We start from the raw sequence: 19320 nt of genomic DNA on the forward strand, positions 1-19320 counted from the left end.
GTTTGATCACGATTTCTTCTTCCCTCCTAAGTTTCAGTGTCTTGCGTGTGAAACTTGGCAAGCAATCAACTTCATTTCCATCCATTTTTAAAACCTCCTTTTTCCCTTAACTGATGGGGATTCCATTTTCCTTTCAACCACGGATTTCCTTTATTTTGCTTTTCTAACCCAATTTAATTAGCCCCAAACCATAAGCGTTTCCGGAATTAAGAACGCCTGCTCTGTCTCTCACAATCATGCAAGATGAAAGGATACTTAACCCCAGGCTGGGTGTTCCAAGTGCCTGCAATTAAAGTGAATCTCCCCCCCCCCCTTTGGTTGACTCTATGATTTAAAAAAGCAAATGATTTCATTAAAGATAATTTAGTTGACATTTCTGCTTTGGAACAACTTGGAGATGCGATGGCTTCCACGGGCCTGGCAGGATTTAGCATGCAGTGACATAGAGAAACAAGGAGTGGGAATGCCCTCAACGTATCTGAGTGATGGGGAAAATGTGGAGTGAGCAGTGAGAGACAAGAGGCCTAGAGGAGGTTTGGTTTGTCGTAAATACCCATGGGGAGCCCCGCGAGCTTCTGGCGGGCTGGAGAGTTTGTACCATTTCCCATTACCTTTCCTTTTTCAACTTTACTTCCCTTTACCTCTTTGTTGCCCACTCCTAAGGCAGCTGACGCAATATCCTCTTAATTATGTACCAGAATTTAGCACTGCGCTATTGCAAAAGAAGAGATACATAGACGTAGGGTCATACGCGAGATGAGGTAAAAATGAAGCAAAAGGGAGGTGACACAGGGTCTGGAGTCGGATGGAGTAAACTTGCTGTCTTCCTGAGGCCCACAGAAGGAAGAAAGTGTGGTGGCAGTTTTCTGATTTCTGCTCTCCCCTTTGCTGGGGTCTGGAGGTGAGAAGGTGCTCTCCTCAGGCGTGCAGGGGGGCATCTCCCCTGCAGACTCCCCAGGGAGGCCAGGCCTTGGGGTCACTCCACTCCCTTTAACACGTTCACACGTGATACTGACATTCATTTTCTCTTTTGGTGACTAGTTACCTCAGTCTACCTTGAACGAAATATACTACTTGGTGGAAAGGTCCACGTTTGGACAACTCTACTTTTTATGGGGGAGGGTCCAGCTTAAACTCTAAACCTGAAAAATCCATACCATTTCTACCGGGTCACCTAGATCCATTTTTAAAGATTAATAAATCCCTACCAAATAAAATAATGTTAGTATTTTTAAGCCTGAATATCTATTTGCTGTCATCTTTTATAATTGGGACCTTTGACATTTTATACAGAATTATCACACTAGCACTATACATTTATATAACATTTTCCTCCCAAGAAAAACAGAACATTCACAGGTACTGTCTACCTGGCTCTCAGTTTTTGTACTGCCCTTTGGACCGAGAAGAAACACATTATTACCAAATAGCCTACAAACGGTGCCTCTTCTCTATGAGAGGTAAAGACATTTTCAATAAGGGCTGAAAAGGAAAAAAGTGGCAAAGGCACGGACATGAAAAGATGTGTCCATAGTTTTTCTTTGGGGCATTTACTCTTAACTGACAATCCTCTGCAGTCACCTTCTTGCAGTCCTGAAGGAGGAAGGGTTTCCGCCTTCTCTCAAGTAACCCTCCACCTGTGACCCAGAGAGCATCCCTCCTGTCTCCTGTCCGTCACCTTGACTCTCTCCTCTGCCAACACCTCCTCCTCTCCCCTTCCAACAGCAGTCTTCTACAGCCTGAAAACCCACTGACTGATCCTGTTGCTTTTCTAAAAACTGCACCCCCGCCCGCCATTCTTCATAACTAAACCTGGCTTGGAATCAAAATCTCTATTTCATCATCGCCCATCCACTCACTTTGAAACCTTTCACCACCTGGCTTAGCTTCTTACCAAACTATCTTCCTATGTTTACTACTCTCACAGAAGTCAACAAGGACCTTCTTCTGCCACAGAAATGAGCCCTCTTCCTAACCTCTCAAGGCATCTACACTGGTGACCCCTGTCCCTCCCCTCACCCTCCTGACTCAATGCCCTTCCTACACCTCCAACACACTCCACATCCTTCTTCTCGGGCTCCTCCAGCTATTCCCTTCAGGGTCGTCGGCTGCGCCCACATGATGCAGGGTTCCCAAGGCTGACTTCTTAGCCTTCAACTCTTCTTTCTCTCAATCTCCTTCCCAAAGAGACTCAATGACTGTTGCATCGACTGAATTATCATTTCTCAGACTTCTGTCTCAAGCACCAACCTGACATCTCCAAATGCTTTCTCAGAATTCCACTTGGATTTTCTGCCATGAACTCAAATTCAACATCCTCACATGAGAATTTATCACATTCTGGACCAGGTCCCAGAGAACTGAGGCTCCATGCCAGCATCTCCACTTTTATTACCCATGTGCCTTGCAGGGTCTAAGCTTTTTGAACATCTACAATAGGAGAGACAAAATATCCTTCCTGCCTGGTCCAGAGGGTTGTTGCAATGGTCCAATGGTTTTTACACCGACAGGATGCTATAAATCCCTAAAGTAGTGTCCTATCAATTCTCCTACCTCCCCCATTGCTCTAAGCAGCCCTTTCTGTTGTTAAGTCACAGGATCAACACCTTCTCTCCTGGGTTCTCCCTTCACCGCATCTCCAGGTGCATCTCTAGGTCCTGCAGCTCCCCCTTTGAGGCATCTCGCAGCTTCATTCTTCCCATCCCTGTCCATCCTTCTCACCCTCTCAGCCCAGACCTGCATCCTCTAGCACTTGCTTCCTGAAACAGTTTCCTAATGAACACTCCCCCTTTCTCCCCCTCCCTCCATTCTGATGCCCCAACAAACCTCGCTAAGGTTTAACTCCCACAATATTTCTTCCCATTTCCTATACTGATAATGGTCCCCACTCTGCTCAGGAAAATATCCAAACTCTTCCGGCTGACTTTCAATCCCTTCACTATCTAACCTTTTCTCTCCAATCAAAATTATCTCCAACGAATCCAAAACCACAACCCACCACTCCTAAAATGTAAATGCCATGTCTCCCCTCGAGGCTGAAAGCTCCGTGAAAATATACATACATTTAAAAAATAAAAGTCTGAAATTTATTTTGTGTAACCCACACTGTGTAGTCCACTGGTGACTGAGCATGTGGTGTTGGATCCATCTTGTGCTGAAAACTCTAAGCAGGGTAATATGATCACAAAATCATATTGAAATGAAGGCCATTTCGGTTTCAGTAATAACTCATCATCCAGCCCTACACTGGGGAGCCAGGCCCAGGGCCAAACCAAAAAATGAGCAACAAAAGTCAGCGTATTAGTTGGAGGTTTCAGCTCAGTATGATTGATCTGGAAACATATCTTAAGGCCCAGTTAACAAAACTTTATGGTGGGAAAAAAAAAAATTTGGATGATTTCCAGTGTCTAAATCATGAGCAGGAAACCAAAGAAATTTGATATGTCTATGCATTGTAAAGACAGAAGAATCCTAGATCCATTAGCAGGTGAAACAAGTCATATCCACTTCAAGCCAACGTCTTTCCCAGAGGGCGCAGAAATCCTCCTGTTTAGGGCCAGCTGACCATCTGCCAGAGGACAGTGGTTCTCATAAATCCACTGTGCACTGAGAGCGTGGAGCTCTAATACTGGATATCAACCAGCACAGATCGCCAACCCTGGAGCAGGGGCCAATGAGGGTCTAGTGCAGAGGCCACGGTAGTGTGCCAGGCTCAGGAGACACGGGCTGGCTTCCCAGTCACCCACGTGTCCATCCTGAGTTCCTAGAGGCCTCAGGGAGGCCATAAGATCCGTTCAGCAAGAAGACCTGGGCAGGAGCAGGTCCAAGAGAAGGTTTACATCCAGAGCTGCTATAGTTGGTTAATTCTGCAGTCAGGGAAGCCTCAGGCAATGTCCTTGCCTATTTCATAGAAATCATGTGGGGGAAAGGGGGCTCAGATAAAGACGAACAGGACACCAGGCAAGTTTCATGGAATATTCTGGTTAACTTTCTTTTCATGATGGATGGTATTTTCATTAACTCAACGACTAGTTAGGGGGCCTTTCTGGATGCGAGGCCCCGCTACAGGAGCCCGCGATATGGCAGTAAACAAGACAGACAGGGTCCTTAATAGATCGAGGAGGCGGGCAATGAACTGGAAAGTGACGAAGGTAACTGCAGACCGTGAGAAGTGAAAGGAAGAATTCCTAACAGGCTGGAAAGAATGGAGAGTGAGCGCATGTGGTTGGGGACCTGAAGGAGGCAGTCAGTGGAGGCCAGCGGGCAAGGATGTGTTTCCAACTCGTTCTCACCACCCTCCCCCAGCTCCCGGAGGTGGAGGCCACCTTTCAGCCTTCACTCTGTCTTCACTTCTGCTCAGGAGAAATACTGCATTGCTTCTTCATTCCTTTGTGAAGCCTGGCATCTTCATAACAAAGCAATGTCTCCACACCTATTAAGGGTTAAGTACAGGGACTTCCCTGGTGGTCCAGTGGTTAAGATGCCATGCTCCCACTGCAGGGGACGCGGGTTTGATCCCTGGTTGGGGAACTAAGATCCCCCAAGCCACACAATGAGGCCCCTCCCCCAAAAAAAGAAAGGGTTAAGTACATACGGACACACGAGCTCTTTTCTGGTGATTTCGTTTCGTGGAAAAGCACTCTTTTTGACACACTTAACCCGATCAGAAATGGACCCTAAAAAAACACACGATCCCCTTCATTTTCTTCCTGAAGACCTTGTATAATTTCCAAACACTTACATTCCCATGACCCTTAGCAGCTCTACATGGAGTGTTCATTGTAGATACAGTTGTTCTTCTTAGCATTCGCTGCTAGCACTTAGCTCTTGCTGACCTGTGCATGATCACAGCACAGACGCAGCCAAAGAGCAGGCCACCTGCCCACTAGAAAAATACCTGTTTGTTAAGATTTGATAAGAGGAGGGGGAAACATAGGCCCTCAAGACTTGTGTCTATTGAAACTGCTTTAAGCAAGGTGGAAAATGGGCGCCAACAAGCTTGTCATTCTCCTGGCCTCACTTTCCCATGACCTACATCAATTCAGAAGAGTTCCTGAATAATTTTTACCCATAGATTCAGACTAACACCTAGGAAAGGGGTTTTCTCTTATTCAATTTTATGCACAGAGGGGGAAAGATCACTTAAAATGGACCCACATATCTCCTAAGTTTGATGCCCCAAGCCTGTGCTGCACAGAATTAGAATCACGCATTCGGGTCCATCAAAATAACTCTCACCGTTTGGAAGTGGGTGTACAAAACCACAATGTCTCAGCCCTAATTGCCTAACTCTAATCCTCAATGTTTTCCCCTGTCTAGGTGGAGTTTTTTTAAAAATGAGACCTTTGGACTTCCCCGGTGGTGCCGTGGTTAAGAATCCACCTGCCAGTGCAGAAGACACAGGTTTGATCCCTGGTCCAGGAAGATCCCACATGCCGTGGAGCAACTAAGCCCACGCGCCACAACTACTGAGCCTGTGTGCTGCAACTACTGAAGCCCACGTGCCTAGAGCCCGTGCTCTGCAACAAGAGAAACCACCACAATGAGAAGCCCGCGCACCGCAACGAAGAGTAGCTCCCGCTCACTGCAACTAGAGAAAGCCCGTGCGCAGCAATGAAGATCCAAAGCAGCCAAAAAAATAATAAACTTTTTTTTAAAAAATGAGACCTTTAATGGAAAACTGCTGCTACAGGTACAGGTCTTCTATTCCCAGTCTATCTCTGCAGCTATTGTTTTAATTACCTTGCCCTTTGGCTCTTGAGCTGGCCCTTTGCTGTGGCCTGCTTGTGTGTGGGGGAGGGTTCGGTGGCAAGGGAGCTTCCTCTTCTGGAATGCAGGCCTTAATGAGCCATTTCAGAAAGACAAGGAGCCAGGAGCCAGAGCACCGAGAGGCCCCAAGGAGCAGAAAGGCTCATGAATTTCTGAGGCTGTCTTTCTAATTTGCATTTAAACGTAACTCCTGAAGAACAATTTCACCTGTGATTTTCTAAGCTGGGGCTTAAGGGAGTTTAGATGTTGAATATGTACAAATTATGTTAATACGACAGAGGTAAATGAAAGTCAAGTGCATTGTCATGTAAAATGTATACGTGTTATCTAAATGCCTACTTTCTACCAAAGGTTGTTTTTTTTCCCCCCTCTTAGGTGAAATGTGATGGAAATTTTTAAAATTAAGTGAATCTTTAAAATTCCTATTTGATTAACACTGTCTAATGATTCCTCATCTTCCTGTAACCCAGACTTCAGAAACCTCAGCAAGAGGAGGATTAGTTGGTGCCTGGCGACTTGGTACAATGCCTTGAAACCAATCTAATTTAACACCTGTGTGCGCGTCAATAAGTGTACTCAAGCACAAAAGTGAGCACGGTGTTGAGAGATTTTGACACTGACTGCATGACAACCACTGATTCTGTATTGAAACACTCGCAGACAAGAAACTAATTGCAGTGATGAAAGGCAGTCGGCTAAAAGCAGGAGTAATCGCAGCCCCGATCCAAAGACAACCTGCTCACCTTCACTGCCAGGGCGCTGGGACATTTATCTAAAACCTGCCTCTACCAGATCTGACCACCTTTTGTCTCTCTGACCAATGAAAAAGGAAAATGATTTGTCATCACTGCCCCCGCAACAGGGAAGGGTCTCTTGTTGACCATAAAATAATGCAAAGGCGGACACTGGTCGTCACACTGCAGAGCTGAAAAGCTAATGATGGGCATCTGTTTGAAACCCTTTTCCCCATCCACCCTTTGGTGCCGATGGAGACTATGGACACATTACCTTCCAAGCTGTGATACGACACACGTAAGAAACTGTACCAGGGCCAGTGATGGTGCGGGAAATGTATACCATGATGCAGCCCCGTGATGCTGTGGTGACACGAAGGAGTCCTGTCAGCAGGTTCCAATTCAAGGTCATTAATAATGTGCTTCCTGAAATACACAGCTTCAACCACTAAGGGGATGTGAAGACTGTCTGCTTGGTTTGGAACTTAAAATAACCAGCAGTATGTCAGCCAAAAAGGAAGCCTGCCAACCTGGAAGGCATCCTTAACCTGGGACTCACATTCACCTACTTGATTTTCAGTTTTACCAAACTCTTCGGGTCTTTTCTCTCGACAGCAATTAGGCTAGGAAGCACGACATGTGGGGTTTGAAGTCCGAATCCACCCAGACCCACTGACTCATTGATTTCTCATTTTAACCCCCACGAATTGGGGTAGAATTGGGTATTCTTCAGTATCACTCAAAGGAGAAAAAAAATCAACAATCTATCTAAACTATCCAACTCTCTGGACTGAACAGTTTTACTTGGATAAGATAAACCTGCTTCTAAAATACGAAAGATGACAGCAGAGAAGTCTTCTGATTTCAAATCTGTGGGTGCCAACATTGATTGTGGAAATATACGTGTAAACTAATTCTCTGTAAAACAAGTCATTTATTTTGGCATTTTGCTAATTAGTGAGACTGCAATGGAGAAAATCGTTTAGGAAATCTGGATTCTCATATACTCTGTGTCCTTAAAGTATGCTCCTGGGCTGGGAGTGAGAAGCATATGCGTTTCCATTTTACTGCACAAAGTTTGGAGCCCAGTTGGCTGAGGTGGGATGAGTGACACACGTGCTTTGATGAGCAGCTGTGGCCACAGCCCTTTGTGCCAACATCTCATTACACCTTTTCCTTCACGCTTGTTTGCCAAGCCGCCCTACTTGACTATAAAAGTGATGTGTCAAGGAACATCTCACTGAATTCTGGAAAAGCACAGCCAGGGAGATGGAAAACTAAAATACAGAAAAATGAGGCCAAGAAACAGATTCTGAAAGCAGTATTTTACAGGTAAGAAGACCCAGGAAGATGACAGATAGACCCATGTCCATACAACCAGCCAAGGGCAGAAGCAAGAGAAGAACCTATTATCCTGGTGCCCACCCAGGGTTTCTGTACACAGCTCACACTGCATTGTAAGGAGGAGGTTAACATCGACTCTTATTCAAAATCAAATTCTATTAGGTATTATGGATTTCTGGTGGGAATACCTTAGAAATGAAAAAAGCATTTTCAATTTAAATTAAATTAAATATCCAATTACGTCCCCGAGAACTCATACCTCAATAGGAATCTGTTTTACTTTGCACCCTTTTATAAAAAGAAAAATTCACTTTTTTCTTTCTGGGCATAAATTAAGAGTTTTATGCAAAATGATTCATTTTCACCTCTGATTAAAATGCAGCCTGTTAAAATAGGTTTGGTGATTACAATTTGAGGTCCAGGGACTCAACAAAATTGTATGGAATTGTTTCTGTATGTACATACACATATTTTTCTAGGAAAGGGTTCTCAGCTTTTATCAGATTTTCAAATGGATCTATGACTTTCCCCAAAGATGAATAACTTCTGTTCCAGAGAGAGCTGAGGTTTTGGCAAAAGTAAGGAATCCTTACTCCGGAATCTTGTTTCTCTCAATAGCTCCTAAATCTCTTTGATTCGCACAACTGCTTTTAAATTCGCAAAGGAAATCCCTAAGACCTACAAAGAAAAGTCAGCTCCAGCTCTCCTTGGAAGGGGAACGGGAAGGAATTGATTAATTCTGCAGTGATGAAAATGTAATATACAACTTTTTACTTCATTCCAGGTAGCCTGAATTTCAGATTGGATATTGTCAGCAGAGAAACCATTTATTTTACTTTTTTCTCCCCCTCTCTATCCTAGTTTTTTACCTTTAAAAGAAGGGCTTATATTTACTTGACTTGAATTTTCCTAGCAAGCTTTTTCTTCTGAATTCAAGTGACTGGAACTGAAATTATTCCACCTGGGGAGAAGAGAAAGCTGAAAGCCAATTTAATATTGGTTTTCAAATACATGAAGGGTACTCAGAGGGAGGGTGACAGCTGCAGGACATGGTCTTTGAACTGAACTATGAGGAATCCGAGTTTCGCTCTGAAGTTAAATTTCCTGACATAAAGAGTTCATAACATTAAACTGAGAGACTGAAGGATTGTTTTTGAAGACTTTATAAATAGGATAGATTCTTAAAAGTCTGGGATGGCTTGGATGTGGTCCTGCCTGAAGTCGGGAGGATGAATTTCACCACCAGTGGTCCCTTCCTGGCCTATAAATCTAAGGATACGGCTGGTGTATCAGAAGTTCGAACACTAGCCCTGGATGTCCAGAGGCACCTCTCTAACCAGGGCTGAGCAGCAGCCAATCAATAAATCCCACACACCGGCCATCTCTCAGCTGGCCACCACTGCCACAATGTAACTTGAGGCCTGCTTCTGTCTGAGGCTGGGAAGGGGGTCTCCAACAGTGGGGAGAGCTCTGTTCCCTAATTTCACCCCTAGTCCCCACCAAACACTCGGAGACCCTAAGTTTTCAAGAAAAACAAGGAGATCTCAGGTATTGCAGTAGAAATTTGCATGAATGCCAGTTTTGTTTACATCCATGTTTTAACTTGGCAGCACGTATTTTTTCTTCTCTTGGCAAGAGGTAATAGCCTAGCTCTACTTCTGAAACAACCATCTCTAAGACTGGGCTGGTCTCTGCCTTCCTTTTTGCTGGACAATCCTGTCCCCACTTAGAATGGAGGAGACGTCTACAGCCTTAAACCTTCAGATTGGCCTCAAACGTCCTCATGTGGATCCCAAATGGGACATCAAGGGGACACTTAAAGATCTGGAAGCTCAGCTCGCTCCACCTCGGATCAGCCCATCCTCACAGGCTCAGAGATGCTGAGTTGTTCAGGGATCCTGGGAAATATCTGGTCCACCCTTGTCTGCAATGCTTGCCCCTCGGTCACAGCTCCGAGCTTCAGGTTTAGGGTTGGGGATGGCAAGGGAGGTTGTTGGGGGGTTTTTTTGTTTTTTTTGTTTTTTACATTTTGTATGTTTTTTTATTTGCTTCAGGTGAGGTGTGAACTGTCACTTGCCCGCACTCTGGATTTTTTCTGATCCCACAGCAAGAAGCCCTCAAATCAGCTAACGTGAGAAACTGGGAATGAAGACCCCACATCCTGCCATCTTGCCGACAGAGTCTCCTTTTCAAAAAAAAATCAGAAGGTTATTGCGTGAGCCTGGATGGATCCCACTCTCAGCTTTCCACAGTCCCGACCTCCGAATCTCAGGTTCAGGAGCAGCATTCCTAGAAGGCTAGTGCCATCTCCCCTTTTTCAGCAACAAAATAATCTGAAAAATATGTGTGAGGATACTTTAGAAGTGAAGAATCCCCACAGAGCTCTGATCCATGGGGAAATATCGATAGGGTAAATGAAATACGTGTACTTGTGTGGCTGCCTATAGTAGAGCTAAATACCCAGCAGAAACCAAAGGAGGCTAACACGCTCAATATGGAAAACATATTCAGAAAATGCTCACATTATGATTTTATTAATATTGGTAATATGGTGATGTTAATCAACATTACTTATTGGTTAATAAAAAAGTCAAAGCACGGACGAGAATAATATGAAGGTGAAAGTGACTGACTTTTTTTCCCCGAGCACACAGGCCCAGCAGCCAACACGGCAGATGGAAATCATCATCCAGACTATGGGGACATCCTCCTCCTCCTCCTAGAGGAGGCCACTGCGCCATGTGCACATATGACACGGCAGGAAAGAGATGAACAGCTAATGGGATCAAGAGTGGGCGTGTAAGGACCAAGCCAGTGTTCCCCAACTGCAAGAGATAAACTCAGGGAGGGAAGGAAGAGGGTTTAAGTCTGTCCAAAATCTGCAAGGGTATAAGTAGGGACTATTTTATTAACAAACACATTTGTCGACCTCACTTGTGTCCTCAAAGACAAAGACTGGGGCTAAGTTATCTTCGAGTCACCCTGAGGCCCTGCAGGGCCTTGCACACGCTAGGTGTTCCGCACGCAGGTATACTGAATTGGATTGCATTTTCTCAAGGCCAAAGTCTGTGCCTGAGAACTCGCTCCTTTTAGTAAGCGGTGCTGTGTGGGAGGAGTCTCTGTAGAAAAGGACTATGCTGGCTGGTCACATGCTCAGAACAGCTGTGGAGCTGAGGCTGCGTGAGAACACATTCCGAGGGCAGTCTCATCAGCCGTGAAAAGGGACCATTCAGAGTACAACAGAGGGGAAAAAAAGTCCGTATTTTTTAGGTTTCTGTTTTCTATTCTTTACTTACAAAAATGAATCACTCCCTAGTTCTGCTATCTCTATATTAAACATTTTCTTTCCTGCTGCAAATCCACTATTTGAACTCTGAGCATCACCAGGAATTTGAATTCCATAAAGCAAAGCAATGCAGATACGCAAACGCTATTCTGAGTATCTTACTGTCTACCTTTCTCACTATCTGTGGTTTTCAACTACATTTCTTACCATAATCAGGTGCCCTTAATTACATATGTTTCTAGCCAATTTTTTTAATAATATAAAAACTCATGACAATCTCCTTGGGCTTATGGCCCCATTATGGTTACAGCATGCTATTCAACCCTAGCAACTGCTTAACTTAATGGAGGATTGTGTTTCATGTTCATGGTTGTAATGTCACTTATGGAAACACATATTGTGCTGTTTGCCTTCCCCTGCTGTTCTGCAATCTCGTTTCAGCCTCAAGGGCTGTCAGGTACACTTGGCCCTTGTGCCAGGACAGAAGACACAAGATAAGCCCTAACAGACATAATGTCAATGTTTTCTTTCCTCTAACTGCAGATATAATGACCTTCAGGCACAAATGTGCGTGCGGTGGCAATTAGAGACAGGGCACATCTCGGAAACAACTGTACCAGAAGGACACGAAGAAAGGCAATAATTTCTCTTTCCTAATATGTGGCAACTTTTAGATATCAAAGGAATAATAGACACAATCTATGAAAGGATTTGATTTGTGACAATTGCTTTTCTTTTCCTGATTCCATTAAAGCCAGGTTTGTTGACCCGTGGGACCAGGTGTTTTCTTATTTAATACTCCCTGGGCAGCAATTACTTGTATCAATTTCCTTTCATCCAGATCATTTCTATAAAAAATATGTCTTTTGGTCATGGTATTTTATTTACCAAAATATGCGCTGGCACAACATGCTTTTACTCAGTCTGATTATGGTCAGTTTAAGCAACAGAGTTATTTTAAAATTCTATGAGTTGTTTCTAATTGTAAAAGTAATTTATATTCACTGTGAGAACAAAGTGGAAAAGGGTAAAAAAAAAATCTATAATGCCACCCACCAAAGTGATCTCTAGTCATAGACTGTTTATTTATAAAATTGAGATCATCCCCTGTATGCCGTTTTATACACTTATTTTTCAGTTAACATATCATAAAATTCTCTCATGATATAAGTGATCTTCAAAATCGTATTTTAATGCCACATAAGGCATAGAAATTTCTTCCTATTCCTTCATGTGTTAAATGAAACTATGACACACATTCCTGTAGGTAATATCCTAATTTCTTCACTCATGCTCCAAATTGCTCTGTAGAAAATTAACAATTTAAACCTCTGTAAGGATATGACAAGAATGCTCCCAATCCTTCACAGTCTTTAAATTATTGCCAATTTGATAGGTAACATGCTATGGTACTGATATTTTCATTTGCGTTCTTCCATATGGTTTTTTGGACAGCTGTGTACCTTCTTTTGTGAACTGGCTGCTCAGGACCTTTGCCCATTTTTCTTTTACAGCACTGTTTTGTTTCCTAATTGGCATTTAAGAGTCCTTTATGTGCTAGGGATATTAACAGATTGCAAAATTTCCCCAGTTTTGTCATTTGCCTTTAAATCTGAGATCATGTTTTAAAAACTCAAAGGAATAGGAATTTACATCTGTGTCATTTCTCATATGAACTTCAAGGTGTCATTGGAAATGACTCCATTTATAATAATCAGATGCATTTGATGTTCTGGACTTGTCCACTGGCTGTTAACCACCTAAAATACAAAACCACTTGAGGGACTTCCCTGGTGGCGCAGTGGTTAAGAAACCACCTGCCAATGCAGGGGACACGGGTTCGAGCCCTGGTCCCGGAAGGTCCCACATGCTGCGGAGCAACTAAGCCCATGCACCACAACTACTAAGCCTGCGCTCTAGAGCCCACGAGCCGCAACTACTGAAGCCCACATGCCACAACTACTGAAGCCCGCATGCCTAGAGCCCGTACTCCGCAACAAAAGAAGCCACTGCAACGAGAAGCCCACGCACCGTAGAGAAGAGTAGCCCCCGCTGGCCACAACTAGAGAAAGCCCGCACACAGTAACAAAGACACAACACAGCCAAAAATAAATAAATAAATAAATAAAATTTAAAAAACAAAACAAAACACTTGAACCTTTTGAAAAAGAGAGCCTTCAATTGACAACTATCCGAAGACAAAAAATGCCAGTAATCTCCGTTGGTCTTTTGCCGTTCACGACATCAGGACCCAGAAATGCCCAAAGGTTTTAATCCCTACACAATGCTCTCCCTCAAGGCACAGGAACCACACACCAGCAAGCAAAGGCTGTCTAGGACCAAACTCTCATCCTTCGGAATGCAGGCTAGAGCTCTAAGGAAGCCAAGGAACATAAACAGAACAGAAAGAAGCACCCCAGCTTGAGCAACCACACTCACTGAGCTACCTGAATTTCTGAGTCTCATCCTGGCAAGTTAACTACAGGGAATATTCCTTAGGACTCTCTGGGTCTGATGTGTGCACCCAGGATACTAAATTCACTAGAAATGTGCAGAAAACGTTATACACAGAGCATTTAACTCAAAATGCAACTGAAAGCCAGGCAATCAAGAAGAGAGCTAAAATCAAATACAATATAGAAAATCAGAAAGGACAGAAAAAAATACTTCCTAATTAAAGCACGGGAGGATTTAACAGTGGAGGAAACAGAACAGACTGGGCTTTATGAGATAGGCTCACTCACCCACAATTACTCAGGTAATTGCCACATACAGGTAATCTCCCTTCTGGACGGGACATTGTCTTTGTCACAATATGTTAAGTACTCATTCATACATGGGATAATCCACAAATCCTTAATAAAGACAGAAGTCTCAGCACCTTAAAGAATTATTCATATGCCTGTGGCTGATTAGAATTCAACCATAAGGGATTAGAAATATATTAGAGGAAATCTAAGTTCTGCTTAATCAGATGAGCCTGGTACAGGTGTGAGATTAATTCGCAGTGTTCCTTGAACAGGACGCCAAGCCATCCATCCCAATGGCGGACGATGCACAGCTTGAATGGAGCCTGCTGTTCACCTGGCCCATTTCCTCCATTCTGCTTTGAATGGTTTATAACTTTTCAGTCGTTCATATAAAGGATGATTCCCACAGCCCTGCATTACCTCTCTGTTTCTGCCTTAGTCCAAGAGGATACAATGCATTTTTTTTGTGGATGACTTGTGAATTATTTTTAAATGTTCTGTTGTTACTATAATATTATTAATATATTCTGAAATAATATCAAATGCTTGACAAAATCAAGTGTTTTGACCTTCAAGGGTCTGGTGTGGTTGGCCAGCTGAGGGGAGAGGCTGCAGAGAACCAGGACTGGAATCTTTTTATCTAATTGACCTCAGAAGGGCCGGAAGGCAGAAACATAATTATCTGGACAATGTGGGTGAGAACAACTCACTTTTCCCTGCATCCCTTGGTTAAAGAGGCTTTAATGGACTGAATTACAGATAATTGTTCTGCACTGGTTTGTGTTTAATTAAAATCAGAAAGGGAATAACACTGCCAGGCAGGCAGCTTCCTCTGGTTTAGAATACTGAGCACTCACTCCAAAGGTTTATGCAATGGTTGTACTACACGGCTCCAGAAAGTGCCAACTGAGCAGAAAAATTCATCTAAACAACATTAGTTTTACTTTCACTAATTTCAGAAAAAAATCCACTTCACAGAGCTTATAAAACCCTGGTTTTCAAGCACAAGAAAGAAAAACTTTCTCCTTTTACATAAAATAATCCAAATGATAAAAGCATTTTCCTCCCAGTTTGTCAAGACTTACCTCTGTTTTTGCATTTTGGCTTTTTTTTTTTTAACTTTATCGTGTATTATAAGTTGCCTTTATTTTTTTTAAAACGTCAGCCTTCAAGTGATTGTGGCAAGAATTGAAATAATGTGGACAGTGAACAAAACCACATTGTACCGAAGATTCACATAGGGGATCAATCACTTCCAACTAAACAATTCACTGATTTCTGTACACAAAAGAGATGTACGAAGCTTTTGAATTCAGCCCTGCGGAGAAACTTTTCACAATGAAAGATCCCCTTCACACAGCTTCCATATCCTGCTTCATCCAAAGTCCTTACTTCAGTATGCCATGAAATACCTAGAAAAATGAAATATCGGCCCCTCCTGTGAAGGCCTGGGCCGAGAATTAAGGTTGCTTAGAAATAACCTGAAAGATTATCTGAATCTGTTTTTGCTTTGTTTTGGTAACCCACAGGATCAGAAATATTCTTTAGCCCTATGGATGTAAAAATTAACTGACTAGAAATGGAAAAGGGTATGTTAATAAATCTACAAACCTAAAAACAAAGTAGTTTCTTAACACCATATGTTCTAGTTCGGTATCTTCCAGCCCTACCACCACCCCGCCCCATCGGAAGGACCCAGTTAATTCACAAGAACTGCTTGCTGCCTGAGATTCTTGCCAGAGCACTTAACAGGCCCCTCATTTGTTGGGTGGTTTTATGGGTCTCTGGTGCTGAGCAGAGGTAAGGACAGCTTGCAGGGCATGAGGAAGACAGATAAAACCACCCTGCTGTGCACATTTAGTCCATTCGCACTGGCTCTCATACAGAAAACAAATTGCAACCTCTCACAAAGGGGCTCTTTTCTGCACTAGCGACCCTGGAAAGTGCAGGCAAAAATGAGTAAATCAGGCAACTTCACATCAGGAGGAGAAAAAAAAAAAAAGGCTACCACTGCAACAGCTGCTCTCGTAATTAAGAACAGATTTCATCACTAAACTCTTGCTGGTTCTGTCTACAGCAAAACAAATACACAGATGTGAGGCATTTACATACTGGAACTTTTGTTCTGGGTAACCAAACCGAATTCACCTTTTCTGCTTTAAAATAGTCTGTTACAAATACCGTCCAAGAGAAAGCGTAAGCCAACGTTCAAACCTTAAGTACAACTATATTTCTGTCGTCATCTCGCAACTACATTAATTTTGGCATTCTCCCAAATTCACTTTCTTTTTACATATTCAGAATTGCAATGGACTGCCGTGGACATGACCTCTCTGAAATAATGAAAATGTGCTACCAGCGTCTTTTACTCATAAAATTGGCTCAATTTATGGCTGCCTCATTTATCCATGTTTTAAAAGATTGCACAGCATGCAGTAAAATGAACAGCATTTGACCTTTTTAAAGGTAAACTGGTGGGCCGTTAAATCAGATAAATAAAATTAATGAAATGATAAAATTACAATAAAAATGGGTAGGTAAGGACAAATTAATGGAATGCCACTCTGCTGCCAGGAGAAATCTACAATGCGCACAACATGAATGACTCTCACACACAAAAGGCTGAACAAAAAGCAGCCAATCATATAATGTACAAAAACGGGCAAAAATCATTTTGCTGTTAAAGTCAAGATAGTGGTCCACGACGGGTGGGCAGGGTAGGTCCTGTGAGCGGGCAGAAGAGGGCTTCTAGGGGCCTGGTAATGCTCCATGTTTTAATCTGGGTGAGGGTTACAAAGATGTGTGTAATTTGTAAAAATTCTTCAAGCTGTATACTTAGGATCACTCTTCCATTATATACATGGTACTTCCATAAGAAGTAAAAAAAAATAATACTAAGATTAAATTTAAAAGATAGTCAAGGCATGCACTGAAGTTCATGATTCTCAGTGAGCTGCTCACCAATTTGAGCCAGGACCTCTTCACAGGACCCAGTCTATCCAGTGATCACAAACTTCCTGACGCTGTTACAATAGTATCCTGATGAACAATCTTTATCAAGTCGTAAGTTTTACTTTCTGTGTGACTAAGTTGGCCATACTTGGTCACTTAAGTGTCCTAGGACAGCTTCTTATTTAATAGGTTCAACCGATTACCACCCTCCCCAAAAGATAGGGACGTTAAATAACTTTCTATTGTGTATTTCATTAGCACTGTTATAATTTAAAGCAAAGAAGCAGTTCTAAACGCGTCATTTTCAGTAAAATGTGGTTCTAGGTGCATTTCTTCAATGACGTGTTATCACACTATTTTGCCCAAGGAACAATAATCCTTACAGAGAGCCACCGATGTAAAGAAGCTAAGAGAAAGGTAGAAAACGTAAGATAATGCCTACACAAGTTGACTTATTTCTAAGAGTCCGAGTACTTAAAATTAGATTTAAAACACTACCACCACCAAAACATCCAGTAGTTCAGTAACAGTTCAAAATATCGTGCAGTTCAGTAACGTCTGGTGGGTTGAAGAGCGGTGGAGTTTTCATTTGGAATTGCAATTTCGGAAGCTGACCTTAATGCTGTAAATAAGCATTAAGACAGGAGCGGACCTGGGGAAGCTTACTAAATAAGTCGTGGTGCTGATAGGGTGGTTGTTTTGCACATTCTCTCCTCCCAGTTGGGTCTTTGATGAACAAAAAGGCTTATGGTGACAAGCATAATCACACACACTTTAAGTGGCTTCACAGCTGCACTTCTCAAATGGTGACCATCAATGCATGAACCAGGGGTCAAAGGCATAAAGAGACTTTCTTTACCCTGAGAGGAGGGTCTCGCTGACCCCTCTCATTATGTTTGTTCATCTATTTCAACATTGTTGCAAAGGCTGACTTCTCTTCTGATAGCTTGATCCTACCCTGTAATTCATGTCAAACCATTAAACCTGAAAGAAAGGGATGTGGGACACTTCATCCATAATCTCTGCGTGAATCTCTCTGGGGTCCACATTGTTTAGGGAAAACCCAAGAGAACTTGTACCCAGCACAACGGAACTCTCCACAAACCGGGGTCTGTTGCAATGAACTGAAATAACTCAGTATCTGGTTTTGCCTTCATGTGCAATGATCCCACAGACAGGAATAGTTTATGTCCATCCACAGACCCTCCCGTGTTCATGCCACTGTGAGATACAGCCGGGGACCCAGGACAAGGACAAGGTTTCATTTTAATTTATTCTCAACTTTAGCTGGGATAAGCGACATTACTCGGACTTTGGCTTATACCAGACTATGGGCACTTACTTGCTTTAAAGAACTTTTTTGTAGCACAGGGAGATCAGCTCGGTGCTTTGTGACCACCTAGAGGGGTGGGATAGGGAGGGTGGGAAGGAGGGAGACGCAAGAGGGAAGAGATATGGGAACATATGTATAACTGATTCACTTTGTTATAAAGCAGAAACTAGTATACCATTGTAAAGCAATTATACTCCAATAAAGATGTAAAAAAAAAAAAAAAGAACTTTTGTAGCCAAAATTTAAGAAAACTAGATCTGTATCCTTAATGAAATTATAGATTTCAAATTCCTATTTACTCTTAGAGTGGGAACACTTCCCTGCTAACTGTCTACTACCCCAAACAAAGGTTTTATACACATGCTTTTAATCCTGAGCTACCCATAGCTTTTGAAAATGTATTCTCTGGTGTTTAAGAATTTAATGTCTGGCCAGAATTCTGACAAGAGGTAAGATATGACGTATGTTATTTTCTCAATCTCCAGCCTGGGATAATGCTTGCTTACAAAACACTATGAGTTTTTTGTGGGGAAAAAAATCACTATGTTTTGAAGCTTCTTTTTTAACTGGACATTAATTTGTGGAGCACCTGCACGGTAAGCACTGTACTCAGTGCCCAGGATACAAAGATGAATAAGACAGGGTGCCAGCCTGACTGGGCGCTCACAGATGAGTAAAAGAGACAGCTACGTAAATGGATGGGTGGATGGATGGATGGATAAAAATGGAGGGACAAGAAGTGCTGTGAAGTAACAAAGAAAGTAGCTCATTCCATGAGGAGGAGAGGTTTCACAGAGGAGATGGTAAAGAGGTTTAGTGACCGGTGCCCAATGGGGTAAGGGTGAGTGGATGCAGCAGATTTCAGGTAGGGAACAATTCACCGTAAAACACGGAGGCATGAGAGCAGGTGGTGTGCTGGGGGACAGAGTGAAGTTCTGAGTGGCTAAAGAAGAGTGGACCTGGCTCAGGGTCCTCAGGTGTGAGCCAGAGGGGCGGGTGAGGTGAGATGGTGGAGGTCCAAGTATCTGGATTTTTATCTTCTAGGTTAGTATTTTCTAGCATATGTTTCTCAGAATACGAATTCCATAACTTGCTCTGCAAAAAACAAAACAAAACCACCACCAAAACAGTGTTGTGGTCAAGGGAGCTTAG

The 19320-nt window shown here is 42.8% G+C and overlaps 1 protein-coding gene across 1 annotated transcript in view; it reads right to left on the minus strand.

The window, feature by feature from the left end:
- AFF3 (ALF transcription elongation factor 3) overlaps nt 1-19320 on the minus strand; it is a 553308-nt gene that overhangs the window by 420411 nt on the left and 113577 nt on the right. The window lies entirely within an intron of this gene.

Source organism: Mesoplodon mirus, assembly GCF_964341445.2.
Source record: "Mesoplodon mirus genome assembly, chromosome: 14".
Classification (NCBI taxonomy): Eukaryota; Metazoa; Chordata; class Mammalia; order Artiodactyla; family Ziphiidae; genus Mesoplodon; species Mesoplodon mirus.